Here is a 16,076-nt window from a genome sequence, read left to right on the forward strand (position 1 = left end):
ATCCAGGATTAAACAAATACACATGTAGTCAGGAGGAGAGGGCTATAAAATGCATATGCACTTATACTTACCTGCATGCATTCTCTCTTTAGTTCCAGTATTGGGCTTGTATACAGAGCAGCGGCAGTGGTGACGTCACATTTACGGAACCATTGCAGGCGTATGTCATATATACAAACAGTCACCCCAGCGCAGGAACAGATAGCATATAAGCACATTTTTTTATTTTATAGCCCTCCCCTCCTGACTACATGTCATTTTTTAACCCTGTTAACTCCTTAATAATCTAGATTATATTTTGTATAGGCCATTTATGGAATATAACTACGCATTGTCATTGTTAGTCCATGCACGCCGCTGGAAATTGAATGCATATGTAATATAGTTATTATTGAATCTGATCCCTTTAGCTGTATTTTTGTCTATTAGAAGACAAATACTTCTCTCCTTTTGTCTGTAAAACTATGATTGACCTTTATCTTCCCTCCATTTGTTCCTTCCCCTCCAAGCGCTTCCTGCAACGCTCGGTTATACTGAATCCCTGACCGATAATTTCCAGATAGCAAAAGCAGCAATGTAAAGAAAATCAATGCTTTACTGGGAGATCCCATTTGTAACAAGAAGCTCTTGAAGTGTAAGCCGCCGATTTAGCTGTCACTTATCTCTCCCACCGTGGAGAATGACTCCCGTCAGATCAGCTTCACAGTAGGCGGGAGGCTGTCGACATAAGAAGCAATGGTCACTTCTTACATTCTCTGCATCAGACTCCTCCAAGTCACTGGGAAAATGACATCAATGTTCCGCTTCCCTTCACCGGCTATGCTTCTTGTAGATTTATCAAAGGGACAAGATGTAAGGGCCTGCAGATATGTTATCGCTTGTGTCCAGCTGTTTCCTTGGCTTTTTAGCTGCCAGCAGATGAGAGTTATTGTTCTGCAGAGAACATCTTCAATTCTGCCATGAAATGTGTTGTCTTCTATCTGTGAGCAGCACATACTGTATATGATGTTATTGCTTATGGACCGGAAACTGTGCATGGGAGGGGGGATGAAGGCGACCTGTCCGGAGTCTTATCTATTTTTTTTATTGCTGACAGAAGGAGCTTAATATATTATATGTAATTGTCAAAAAGTGAAACGCGGAGGTCGGAACTAAGTTTCTAAAGAGAACCTTTCAGGTTGTAGATATAATCCAGACTGCAGGCAGGATCTTATAGAGCAGGAGGACCTGAGCACATTGATGCAGAGAATTGTTTCCAGTATAAGATGTTACTTATTCTAGACATCTCTGCTCATTCTGGCTTCAGGAGTCCAGGGGGCAGTCCTACTAAGTGTGCCCACCTCCCCTCTATGAGTGTGCGCATAGAAATAATGGTCAGCCAGTGAGCAGGACCGCCCACTGGACAAAAAGAGTCCGCATGGAATCATTCACGTGGGCAGTGCGTGGCAAGCACACAGATCCCATTATAGTCTATGGGGTCCGTGTGCTTTTATAGCACAGTGCTTGATAATGCGATTGTATACCGTCTGGGGGGGGCTCTAACTGGACGGAATACATACGCTAGCGTGAACCAGGGGTCAGATTGATGTCTCACGCTTACTACCTACACCATCAAACTCTACAATGCAGTGACATACAGTAGTATAAGCCAAAGGCAGAAGTAGTAAGTATGGCACACTAATATTCACTCTTGCCTCTACCATAACGCCACCTTAGAGAGCTGCTCAGGTACTTACAAAATTGTGCCAGCCACATGGAGTTACCATAAAATTGCCAGATACCACTGAAGATAAGCCCAGTAATGGAGAAACATCCCAAGTTGCTGTGAAGCCAGTCATTTGCTGGTAGGAACAAGTTCAGAAGGCAGATAGTAGTGGTCATGCACTTCTTCTATATGGTGGATGATGTATGATCTCGGATTCTCATGGACCATATCTAGGTTCTCCAGTCTTGCACTGGTTACAAGGTATTTCCTACTTTTTTGTTTCGAACATGTACAATAGTCGGTCAGAAAGTTGTATCGTGAATTGAATCACAATAACAAAGATAAAACAGGTCATTCAGGGAATTATGCAAAATCCGGATGACTTGAATGTGTTATTTCAGTCTTTAGTTAGTGAGCACAAGCTGCGCGTGAGGCCTACAGCCCGTTCTTCATCATCCTTTGTACCTAATAATCTGGTACAGGTCTTCATTATGTGAGATGTATGAAATGACTTTACGCCCGAGGTGCCCGCGTCTACATTCTTATGTCTCTTTAATGGTTTAACATATTAAATAGATGAATGATACAATATAAATGCAAATTGGGGATTCACAGGGTCCACACCAGACAGAAGAGACTTGTTTTATAGGCCCTTTTAGCGTTGGTTTGGATGATTTTATGTTAAGCAAGTTATTGCAACTATTTTTACTTCTGTCGTATATTTTGGTCTCTTCCCAGAAATCGCAGAGAAATGTATTTATGGTTTTATATATGTATATTTTTTATTCCTCTGACACGTTTGCACAAAATATGAGAGTGATTTGTTTATACTGGCGGGATCTTAATTTACATTATGCGTCATTGCCCTCCATACATTTCTCTATTTTTTGCTGCTGCCGGAATAGCAAATGAGTCATGTGCAAGCTAAGAGAAAGGCCGGGTGATAAAGAGGCATAATTCCATCTTTGTGTAAAATTGGGTTTTCTATTCTAGCTCGCCTCCTTTTGTAAAACATCAGCATGTTTTCTTGTACAGTAAATTGGTATCAATTTGACTTATAGTGCCGAGCTATTCAGGGTTTGTCTCATCTTAATAATCGCCCTCCGTATTGTAGCAACAGCCAACTGACACGTTGACCCAATGGGGCACTAATGGACTCGGCTGAAGGGGTCAGAAGGAATGTACGTTCACTCTAAGGACCTATTCACATATTGGAAAGTGAAGAGGAATTTCAGGCCATTTTCCGGACCCCTGCACCCCATGGCGGAAAGCCAAACCCGAGTTATCCCCTTTCCACCGCAGGTGTCCTCGCCAATGAGTTCCAAAAACAAGGGGGACATTCAGCTTGAGGCTCATGCTGTGGGCTCTGCAGCTGAATAAGTAGGAATCTGTAAGAAGAACGAGCAATACCTCAAAATCAGCACCAAATCACTCCATGTGAACTTACCCTAACCCCTAAAAAAGAGGTGTGGATTGTCCAATACAGTGTCTGTTAGCATAGAATGGCTGAAGGTTCTACAGCAGAGAACAGGAATCATGGATAGACTGAGCACAGGTCAAGTCAGGCAGAGTTTGGTCACAAATGGAGAACAGGCAGAGGTCAGGGCAGGTAGCAGATAAGTGAACAATGTCAGGAACACAAGGCGAGACATAATCATGTAAAGCAGGAAGAAATACACCGTAGCAGACACAGGAACCAAATGGACTTTATTGTTTTGGTTCAGTGTGATTAGGGAAGCAGCCTTAGGAAACCTCGGGCACTTGGGCATTGGCCAAAGTCAGGGTTGATGAAAGAGCGTTGGCCCTTTTGGAAACAGGGAACTGCCGTAGAAGTTATTGGGATTCCACAATATGCCTACTCAGTAGCATACATTGCAGTCTCCCATCAGTTGTATATGTTAGGGGATACTCCCAATATATACAGATATAATCATATTGTCATATTACAGGGCTCCACATGAGCATGTTCCACACGGCCAACCCAACCCAACTGTATATGAAAAACCCAGCTCTGCTACATCAGTACATGTGGATGTTTTTCTTACAAAGCAAGTTCTAAGCCTTTGCCAGTGTCGCTAGTTAATAGGTAATTGCCATATGGTTATGTCTTAGAGATGCCAAAGAAACAGTATGGCATGCATTTCTTACATAGATATCTACAGTAGGTAGCCGTAAGGGCCTGGCACATCTTCTGTCCTTCCGTGTGTGCTTAAACCTTCTGTAATCCCCTGAAAACAGGAATTAATGACTTGGATTTACATGGTTTGGAGGATTTACTTGGAACAGGTCTTCTGGAGTTATGCCCAAGGAAAACCAGTTTGGTTATAAGGCGCTCACTAGAAACATTGGGAGAATACAGGACGGCTGATCATTCAGTACAGTGGTTTCTTATCTGATACGGGGCACCATGGGTCCACATGGGCATTATTTATTATAATTTATGTCATCCCGTATAGTCTTCTACAAGTAGAAGGCTTCTCCTAAGGAAGGTGAGGACACTGCTCCAAGTTTCTTTTCTTAGATAGGTACATCTTTATTTCCTGCTGATTCCCTGCAGGTACCTGACATGTGTCTGCCAATGCTGCGTATTTGCCTTGTAGTCATTTTATCCAAGCCAGCATTCATATTCTTCTGACTAGCCCTGGGTAGGGTGTAGGTTGGAATATGGAGGGTTCAGGTGGGCATTTGCCTGGCCAAGCTGTTATAGCGCATTAATTAATGTAATCCTTCATTAGCAGAGATCCTATTATTAGTGGTAGGTTGTGTGTTATTCACCCTCCATCACTATACTGGGAAATTATAATGGCTGCATGTGACTGTTTGTGACATTATTATAATTACTTTCTTCATATACTGTGACATCACTGTGTATATTATCCTGTACTGTGACATCACTGTGTGTATTATCCTGTATTGTGACATCACTGTGTGTATTATCCTGTACTGTGACATCACTGTGTGTATTATCCCTGTACTGTGACATCACTGTGTGTATTATCTCTGTACTGTGACATCACTGTGTGTATTATCCCTGTACTGTGACATCACTGTGTGTATTATCCCTGTACTGTGACATCACTGTGTGTATTATCTCTGTACTGTGACATCACTGTGTATTATCCTGTACTGTGACATCACTGTGTGTATTATCCCTGTACTGTGACATCACTGTGTGTATTATCCTGTACTGTGACATCACTGTGTGTATTATCCCTGTACTGTGACATCACTGTGTGTATTATCCTGTACTGTGACATCACTGTGTGTATTATCCCTGTACTGTGACATCACTGTGTGTATTATCTCTGTACTGTGACATCACTGTGTATTATCCCTGTACTGTGACATCACTGTGTGTATTATCCTGTACTGTGACATCACTGTATTATCCCTGTACTGTGACATCACTGTGTATATTATCCTGTACTGTGACATCACTGTGTGTATTATCCCTGTACTGTGACATCACTGTGTGTATTATCCTGTACTGTGACATCACTGTGTATATTATCCCTGTACTGTGACATCACTGTGTGTATTATCCTGTACTGTGACATCACTGTGTGTATTATCCTGTACTGTGACATCACTGTGTATATTATCCCTGTACTGTGACATCACTGTGTGTATTATCCCTGTACTGTGACATCACTGTGTGTATTATCCCTGTACTGTGACATCACTGTGTGTATTACCCCTGTACTGTGACATCACCGTGTGTATTATCCCTGTACTGTGACATCACTGTGTGTATTATCCCTGTACTGTGACATCACTGTGTATATTATCCCTGTACTGTGACATCACCGTGTGTATTATCCCTGTACTGTGACATCACTGTGTGTATTATCCTGTACTGTGACATCACTGTATTATCCCTGTACTGTGACATCACTGTGTGTATTATCCCTGTACTGTGACATCACTGTGTGTATTATCCCTGTACTGTGACATCACTGTGTGTATTATCCCTGTACTGTGACATCACTGTGTGTATTATCCCTGTACTGTGACATCACTGTGTGTATTATCCTGTACTGTGACATCACTGTGTATTATCCCTGTACTGTGACATCACTGTGTGTATTATCCTGTACTGTGACATCACTGTGTGTATTATCCTGTACTGTGACATCACTGTGTGTATTATCCCTGTACTGTGACATCACTGTGTATATTATCCTGTACTGTGACATCACTGTGTGTATTATCCCTGTACTGTGACATCACTGTGTGTATTATCCCTGTACTGTGACATCACTGTGTATTATCCCTGTACTGTGACATCACTGTGTGTATTATCTCTGTACTGTGACATCACTGTGTATTATCCCTGTACTGTGACATCACTGTGTATTATCCCTGTACTGTGACATCACTGTGTGTATTATCCCTGTACTGTGACATCACTGTGTGTATTATCCCTGTATTGTGACATCACTGTGTATTATCCTGTACTGTGACATCAATATGTGTATTATCCCTGTACTGTGACATCACTGTGTGTATTATCCCTGTACTGTGACATCACTGTGTATATTATCCTGTACTGTGACATCACTGTGTATATTATCCTGTACTGTTACATCACTGTGTGTATTATCCCTGTACTGTGACATCACTGTGTGTATTATCCCTGTACTGTGACATCACTGTGAGTATTATCCCTGTACTGTGACATCACTGTGTGTATTATCCCTGTACTGTGACATCACTGTGTGTATTATCCCTGTACTGTGACATCACTGTGTGTATTATCTCTGTACTGTGACATCACTGTGTGTATTATCCCTGTACTGTGACATCACTGTGTGTATTATCCCTGTACTGTGACATCACTGTGTACATTATCTCTGCCTGCTTCCTTCTCCATTTTCTGTGTATCAGTTGCAGAGTACAGCTGATCAGCAGTGGTGCTAGGTTTCCTACCCTCATCGATCTGATATTGATAATCTTTTTGTATTGGTACTTGCAGAAATAGGAGAAATGACATGTCCTCTATAATAGAGGGGTGCTGTATACTGATCTGTTTGATAGCCATGTGCTGATACGCTGTTCTTCCACATGTACCCTCTGCTGACTGTGTTGTATAAAGAGGAATATTAAGTTGTTTGCATAAATTGTTCTGACCTCTCTGTATATAATCCCTCCATAGCAGTGACTACCAGGGCTGGTTTAGAACCTCTTGTATGGCGGCCCCGCTGTCATCACGAGACATCATTATATCCTATTACTTTTCTCAGTGTTTGGTCCTGATGCATTAAAACTGACATAACCTCCTAATACAAGAGCGGTGACAATAGACAGGCTTTGTGGTGATCTCATGCGACGGATGACAAGTCATGTGGCTTTATATATGTGCACCACATTATAGGGTAAATGATTCCAGTTGCATTCGGATGGTTTTTTGGCCCGAGGCTTCATAACAAGCTCAACTGCACATCATTTTATTTTTGTGGATATTTTTTGCAACGGTCGATGAACATCCTGGCACTCAGACAAGCACCTGATGTGTAATAAATAGATAGAAAAGTCAAGGGTAGGAGGAGATGTACAGTGCAAATAAATTCCTGCCACTGGTCGCTAGATACTGATAAATGACATGTCAGCAGCCAAGGCGTGAAATGAGGAGAAGGTACTGATCACTTTTACATGATCTACTGGCAAAGGCTGCACGACCACAGGCCATAATGAGATTCCCCTGCCCTGAGCACATGATAAATAGGAATCTTTCCCTTTGATCCTGATGCCGTATTCTCCATATTATTTCCCAGCTTTCATTGCAATTTCAAGAGACAACTTGTCGTGACCAGGCAGCCGCTGAAACCTTGGCTTGGTGACATGGGATGGGCACGGTGTATAAAGAGAGGAGACGTCGCAGGTGGATTGGAACTTGTTGTTTATAGGTCCCAGATGATGAATGGAGCCCATGCTTTATGATGACGAGATTGGAGACATTTATGTTAAATATCAGTGGTGTCAGTGCCAGGAAATAAGGGTGTCATTTACCCTCGCCAGTGTGATGGATAGCCACTAGAGAAGAACGAACAGTAAAATGTTCAAGATTCGATATTCGTTTCAAGTAGCCCCTCAATAGTCGACTACTCGAATCGAATATCGAACCCTATTATAGTCTATGGGGGAAAATGTTCGTTGCAGGGGTAGGCAACGTTCGATCAAATTACACTTACCAAGTCCACGAGTGAGGGTCGGGCTGGATCCTCCGTGCAGTCTTCTCCGTGCAGCGTCCCCGCGGCGTCTTCCGGCTCTGAATTCACTCTGCCAGGCATCGGGCCTGGGCAGAGCCGACTGCGCATGTCTGCACTACAAGCGGGTATGCACAGTCAGCTCTGCCCAGGCCCGATGCCTGGCAGAGTGAATTCAGAGCCGGAAGACGCCGCGGGGAAGCTGCACGGAGAAGACTTCTAAAGGTAGGAGAAGAACCAGCATTGATTGGCCGACTGTATAGCATTCGGCCAATCAATGCTGGTTCTGCATCAAACTTTTTCATTCGAATAGCGAGTAGTACTCGATCGAGTACGAGTATTTTGAATACCGTAGTATTCGATCGAATACCTACTCGATCGAGTACTACTTGCTCATCTGTAATAGCCACCAACATGCTCATATCAATGGGGGGGCTGATGGATTTGTAATAATCCAATGCTGACTGAATTTACAGGGAATTTACTGGCTTTCAGCGGGTAGGGTTTCCCAGAATATTCCATTTTCAGGTGTATGTTTTAGGCCCCACCCTATATTTACATGACATGCCCAGACAAAGAAAATCTAGACAAAAATAGTGCAGTATGCTCCAAAATACTTTCTAGTAAAACGCATAGCAATCCATATTTTACGCAGGACTGCTGCACACAGTATAATGCCCCCTTAGTGGTCCCCACACAGTTTAGTGCCCTCAAAGCATATAATTTCCCTTTAGAGGTCCCCACACAGTATAATTCCCCATACGTGTATCATTTCCCTTTAGTGGTCCCCACATATTATAATTCCCCATACATGTATAGTTCCCCCTTAGTGGTCCCCACACAGTATAATGCCCCTTGAGTGGCCTCCTCAGAGTATAAAACATAACTAATAGATTGTATAACACTATTTATGTTTCATACTTAGACCAGACAGTCTTGAAATTTGGCAGATTTATCACATTATGACTGATACTGGGTGGAGAATCTGGTGGTACATCCACATTGTTAGACTATCTAGTTGAAGTTTACATTACCTAGGAGTGGGCATAGATTCCAACAAAAATGTGCCAAAACTTTGGTGCTTTAGATTAGCTATTCTCAGCAGCTGATACAAAGAGGAAAGAACAGGAAGCAGATAGTGCTGTTCGCTGTCTAGTGGCAGAACTGGGTCATTGCAGCTTAATGAGAGCTAATCTGCAATACCTGGTCTGGCCACTACACAGAGAACAGAGCTGTCTGTTTCCTGCTCCATTCTCTGTGTATCATTTGCTGAGAACAGCTGATCTGTGGGGGTGCTGGATGTCATACCTTTAACGATCCTGTACTGATGATCTGTCTTTAACATAGGTCTGATAAGATCAAAGCCCTATTATTGACTAATTGACCAATAACCCTGAATAACTGTCATCATCCTAATTAATATGAGCTAAGGGCTAGCGACAAGGCATTGATACCAGATACAAAATGTTGGTATTAACTCCTCTCTTAGCAGTGACGCACTTTATTAAAACAACATGGGGTTAAATAGTAGCAGAGAAAGGAAGTGATAGAACAACAACGTAAGTTTTCATTTTCATTCCTGATTGGTATGGGACATCTCAATCAAACAGAAACAGTTTAAGCAGTTCCATATGCAGCCAGCTACTCCCGGTCCTGCGCGGTAACCTTGGGGAGATGTCTTCTGGCAGCAGCCAAGTATTTGTTTTTCTTGCACCCATCCTGGACGCAGACGCCATCTTATTATATAGCCGCACAGCATGTTTCTTAAGCAGCATATATACATCTTATCAAAGATTATAATGTTTTTGCGATATGACAGAAAACAAAATGAATATATGTCTTTTCTAACCTCATCAGGTCATCAATATTTTTAACTCTTTTGAGTCACCATTTTTCTATTGTGTAAGGACACATATTCTCAGGAATTTTAAGCAAATGTTTTATGTTCCTGATTTACCGTTCATACTCGAGTATAAGCCGAGTTTTTCAGCACAGTTTTTATGCTGAAAAAGCCCCCCTCAGCTTATAGTCGAGTCAAGCAAAAACAAATTTTTTATTTATTTATTTATTTATTTATTTTTTTTTGGGGGGGGGGTGTCTATGACCAGTCGCAATAGCAATGTATAGAATCTCCCATAAAATAGTGAAAAAAAGAAGCTTTAAAAAAATATCATAAAAAAATTAAATAAATAAGAGTTCTAAATCCCTCCTTTCCCTAGAATACATATAAAAGTGGAAAATGACTGTGAAACACAAACACATTAGGTATCCCTGTGTCTGAAAGTGCCCGGTCTACTGAATATAAGGTATCTGCAGTGCTCCTGTTCCGTCGTGAAGGGGTTAATAGGAGCACTGCAGATCCCCTATATTCAGCCAGGCTGAATTCCAAGTGGGGGGAAAAAAACCAGTCCTCAAGCTCAGGGAAGGGGCAGACAGACAACCAAAACACCCCCTCCACTTCCCCAGCATCTACTGCACCCAAAAACTCCAGCCATTTTCATTTTTGAAATTTTCCAGTAGCTGCTGCATTTCTCCCCTCGGCTTATACTCGAGTCAATAAGTTTTCCCAGTTTTTTTGTGGTAAAATTAGGAGTCTCGGCTTATATTCGGGTCGGCTTATACTGGAGTATATACGGTATTTCATCTGGACCATGGTCTATAGGTGAATGAGAAATGATAACGTACAGCTGCTATTGACTGACTGACACCTTTATTAGAGTACTTGAGGGTCTTGGCTCCTGTTCCCTACAATCATGGTCTAAAGGCGGCATATTAAAGTGCTGTAATCCAAAAATATACCTTATAGATAGATAGAGATGCTCTAGGTGTATGTTCAGACCTCTACATCATTGTCCTTCCTAGTATTGTTGCTTGAATTACTACAGAAGACAACAAGGTCATTGCGTTTCATCTACTTATATACAAATAGAATATTATATTCCTTATTATGCACTTATACTAGGAAACAACCATTCACCATTACTTCTATCATGGAGGTTTACATGATATTTGACTATTTGAAGTTTCCTGCTCCTTGCTGCTTGTGTAACTACTAGAGTTTACATGCAGCTAGAGGACTGGATGGCTTTGTAGTTCCATATGAGGTGTATAATCTAGTTTTGCCCCCTCTTATGCTATATGATCTCCATGTTGTGTGTCTGATTTACTGGACTGCGGCGTTGGCTCACTGAGCCACTTCCATTAATATTGCGACAAAGCATTTTATAGCTTTTGTATTCCAATCCTGAAATAATTGGAGCCGTTTCAATCCTCCATCTCCTGACAAGACACTTGTCCCGGTGTATGAGGCGGTGTCACGCTGTGATTTATTTGGGTATTTGTGATTGTGTAGTTACTACTTACATCTTCTTCCATTCAGATGAATTGCTGCCACCGTTTGTAACCTTGCCAGTGATGAAATCCATTCACCTTAGGAACATTGCAGAATATTAAATCATATTGATTCTTTCCAAAGCTACATAGACTAATATAGAAGAGTAGAGGGCATGCTATAAAGAAGGACTACATGCGGATATGTTCCTGCTTTCTTAATGGTGTCAAGTAAAGGCCACACTGGTGTTGTTTATTCACTTCTTCCTCCATGTTAGATTTTGTGCTATTGTGTTATTATGGGGTCTTCAATTTGGCCTTGTCATCCTTACCTGTGGGGCATGTGAATGTGCGCAAGTCTCAACAACAAGAGTAATCCATCATGGGGGTCTGTCACCTCACCCTCATGTTCTACAGGGAATGGGATGAGAAGACTTAAAGGGGTTGTTCAGTTTTCCAAAATAAATGTTATTTATATAATAGGAAGTTCTACAATATTCCAATATATTAGTTACAGTTTTTCAGATCTCTGCAGTGGATAGAAATCAGACCATGGTCATGTGATATACACACAGGTGCACAGCTCGTTACCAGACAGATGTCTGATTACTGGGATGTGATTGTAACAAGCTGTGCACCTGTGTATTATCACATGACCATGGACTGTATATCACATGACCATGGACTGTATATCACATGACCATGGACTGTATATCACATGACCATGGACTATATATCACATGACCATGGACTGTATATCACATGACCATGGACTATATATCACATGACCATGGACTGTACATCACATGACCATGGACTATATATCACATGACCATGGACTGTATATCACATGACCATGGACTGTATATCACATGACCATGGACTGTATATCACATGACCATGGACTGTATATCACATGACCATGGACTGTATATCACATGACCATGGACTGTATATCACATGACCATGGACTGTATATCACATGACCATGGACTGTACATCACATGACCATGGACTATACATCACATGACCATGGACTATATATCACATGACCATGGACTGTATATCACATGACCATGGACTGTATATCACATGACCATGGACTGTATATCACATGACCATGGACTGTATATCACATGACCATGGACTGTATATCACATGACCATGGACTGTATATCACATGACCATGGACTGTACATCACATGACCATGGACTATACATCACATGACCATGGACTATACATCACATGACCATGGACTATACATCACATGACCATGGACTATATATCACATGACCATGGACTGTACATCACATGACCATGGACTATATATCACATGACCATGGACTATATATCACATGACCATGGACTGTACATCACATGACCATGGACTGTATACCCCATGACCATGGACTATATACCACATGACCATGGCCTGTATACCACATGACCATGGCCTGTATATCACGTGACCGTGGACTGTATACCACATGACCATGGACTGTATACCACATGACCATGGCCTGTATATCACATGACCGTGGACTGTATACCACATGACCGTGGACTGTATATCACATGATCATAGATTGTACATCACATAACCATGTACTAATTTTTATCCACTATGGGGAACTTCATCCTCAAAGCACTGTCTTTTACATTGAGAAGTTGTCCTACCCCAGGACAGATAGGATAGCAACTGTGGCGTCCTCATCTCTATACATGTCTATACATTTCTAAGTTCTATCCCTTATTTCTGTGACCTGTTACTGTTTTCTTTTTTTAGCTGCTAAAGAACAAGAATTTGTGTTGGGTAAGGCTGGTCCTTATAGAGGACCTTTCACCACCTCCACTATTTTGAAGTCCTTAGCATCTGTTAATAGTCGCTGCTCCACTGATTCCAGCACAGTTGGAATGATTTCTCTAGCCCCCACTAGCCCCCACTAGCCCCCACCATTACTGAGCAACAATGGTGGATAGTTTTGGTGCCCGATGCAGTACTTCAGCTCTGTAATCTCAGGTGGGGGGTGTGATCTAGAGCTCCAATCAGAGGCAGGCACAAACCTATATAGCAATCTTCTCAGCTAATCCTGCTCTGTAAGGGGAAGTCCACAATGAGTTTTTGGATGCTGAAAAAAACCTGCCTTAGATATAGAGAAGCATGATCTTTTACCCCTTTTTTTCTCTGGGTTGGGGGGTGGTCTCTGGGTAAGGGAGTTGTCCGCTTTCACTGCACTCATAATCCTGTAACCGCATTTTATTACTATTATAGACTTAAAGCACAAAATATTACACATAGTAAAACTACAATATCCAGATGAGTGTGATACATTGTATATGTTCTGTGTGTGGCCACTGTGGGCTTCAGATGAACAATCCTCCTGCCTCATGGGTTCCTGAAGTATCACAATGTGCCCACATAAAAGCGTCTGCGGCCTTCTGACAATATTTACTTTGCTTTGAACTCCGGCATGGTACAAGTGCAAACACCGATGACAGCCGAAAATGACAGATCTAATAATTAATATGGGGATGATGTGATGGTGATGACAGGCGAAATATGCCGCAGCACAACTGCCTCTGCGTCATGTTGTAGCTTGTTCCAGATGAAGGCACAGACTATTGGCAATCTCTTCTGTGTACTGGGGAATGGCCAAGAATGTGGCAGATAACTTGTTACTAGTCTGGGATGTGCTGAACAGAAGCCATTGTGGAGAATGGACGCCTTGTACACGGCCTTCTATCATGTTATATGCTATTCTTGTCTCGTCTGGACTGAAGTGATGGTATGGAGAAATGAGCATGTGCAGTAGTCCTGTATTACATGGCAGGGCCGGCACTAGTGTATACAACTCAATACACAGGATACCAAGAATTTTCCTATGTTACGTCCATATTGATTTTTTTGACTCAGTCTTTTGTCAGTGTTTTACCTGAAAAAAACTCCAACATCACCCCCTGCTAAGTTATATATATATTATAACAACCACTCATATACATACATATATATATATATATATATATATATATATATATATATATATATATTAAAGGGGTTGTCCATTTTGAGACCAATATTGAGGGACAAATGTTGTTTGTATAATAAATATTTCTTTGCTGTTTTCTAGATCTCTGGTCCATGGTCATGTGATGTACAGTCCATAGTTATGTGATATATGGTCCATGGTCATGTGATGTACAGTCCATAGTTATGTGATATATGGTCCATGGTCATGTGATGTACAGGCCAGGGTCATGTGATGCACACACAGGTGCACAGCTCGTAGTCACAGCATGGTAATCAGACATCTGCCTGGTAACGTCCTGTATACCTGTGTGTCCATCACATAACCATGGACTGATTTTTATTCACAGCCAGTAAACAGAACGAATGACAGCAAGCGGAGATCTAGAAAACCAAGGACTATGTATCAGCTTTGACTTATTGTATGTTTATATTTTTATGAAAAGAATAATACAGAGAAGGCATCAGCGTATGAGTACATGTAGAAGAGAAGTATCATATAAGAAACACATTTTCACTTGAGGATTTCTTTGAAGGACTGTATATACCCTCTTTCTCCCTATATACCCTCTTTCTCCCTATTTCTCCCTATATACCCTCTTTCTCCCTATATACCCTCTTTCTCCCTATATACCCTCTTTCTCCCTATATGCCCTCTTTCTGCCTATATACCCTCCTTCTGTGTCTATGGGTGTCCACTCTACTTGCTTATGGCTGGCAATGTGACGTGAAAAGTTGGAAATCACCAGGATTAGCTGAGAATCTGGCAAATTTATTTTAACATCTATACATAGAATATATCTGAATATCACACAACTGATAAGAATTGTTCATGGAAATGTATATAAGAAACAAGCATAGAATTTGCAAAAACACAAAGCAAAAAATTCCAGACAAAACCAAATGTTTCAAACTTGAACAAAACTTCATTTCTTCATTATTCCTATACTCTGCTGCCACCATGTGGCTATCTGTGGTACTACAGAAGGTAACAAAATTGTGAATCGAGTTTAATTTCTGTAAAATGTTCATTGGAAGCTGTATAGGGGGCGCTAAATAATAAGCGGCCTTCATTATGTGATATGTGGTTGAAGAGAAGTATAGAGCTGATATGGTTTTCTAGGCTTTTATATAAATAGGGTGATATAACAAACGTCATAGATTTTGGAGACTTTTACTATGGGGTCTATGTAAGTATAATAAATCCCTCTGTGGCCACAGACCTTGGTTTCAGTGCTGGTAGGGAGGGGGCTACTTTTTGTAATGCTACAGCAAGCAACATTACTCTAGTTGGGGGTTAGAATGTGTCATTGTATAAGTAAAGGCAGGTGTCTGGTGGCTCTACTACAGAGAAGCCGGAGCGTCTCAAGGAGTAAAACCTCAGTGATTTCTACTTTGGATGAGATCAGAATACCATAGATCCTTTGAGTATATTAAAGGGGTTGCTCAGAAATTTCCTGGCCTGTCCTTAGGATAGTCAATAAATATCTGATAAGATCAGTGATGGGGCGACAGGTGGTCTTGTACAGATCAATATCCATACTATACCCTGTATGGAGTTGGAAGCAGATGGCTCTGTGTACTGTATAGTGGTGAAGCTTGGCTGCAGTACCGTGCCTGGCCACTACACAGGGTGTGGAGCCAACTGCTTACAATTTTACGGTTGGCAGTGTGTAGTATGGGCACCAGTGGTCCTGTACTGCTGATCCTGTCGGCCTCACCGATCAGATATTAAGGATAGGCACTAAAGTAAAAATTCCTGGACACTTCCTTTAAGAAATGGATCTCCTTGGATCCACTGTAAATCTG

The 16,076-nt window shown here is 41.6% G+C and overlaps 1 protein-coding gene across 1 annotated transcript in view; it reads left to right on the forward strand.

Annotated features, from left to right (window-relative positions):
* Positions 1-16,076, forward strand: part of LOC142194524 (LHFPL tetraspan subfamily member 7 protein-like) — a 135,052-nt gene that overhangs the window by 118,351 nt on the left and 625 nt on the right. The window lies entirely within an intron of this gene.

Source organism: Leptodactylus fuscus, chromosome 2, assembly GCF_031893055.1.
Source record: "Leptodactylus fuscus isolate aLepFus1 chromosome 2, aLepFus1.hap2, whole genome shotgun sequence".
Taxonomy (NCBI): Eukaryota; Metazoa; Chordata; class Amphibia; order Anura; family Leptodactylidae; genus Leptodactylus; species Leptodactylus fuscus.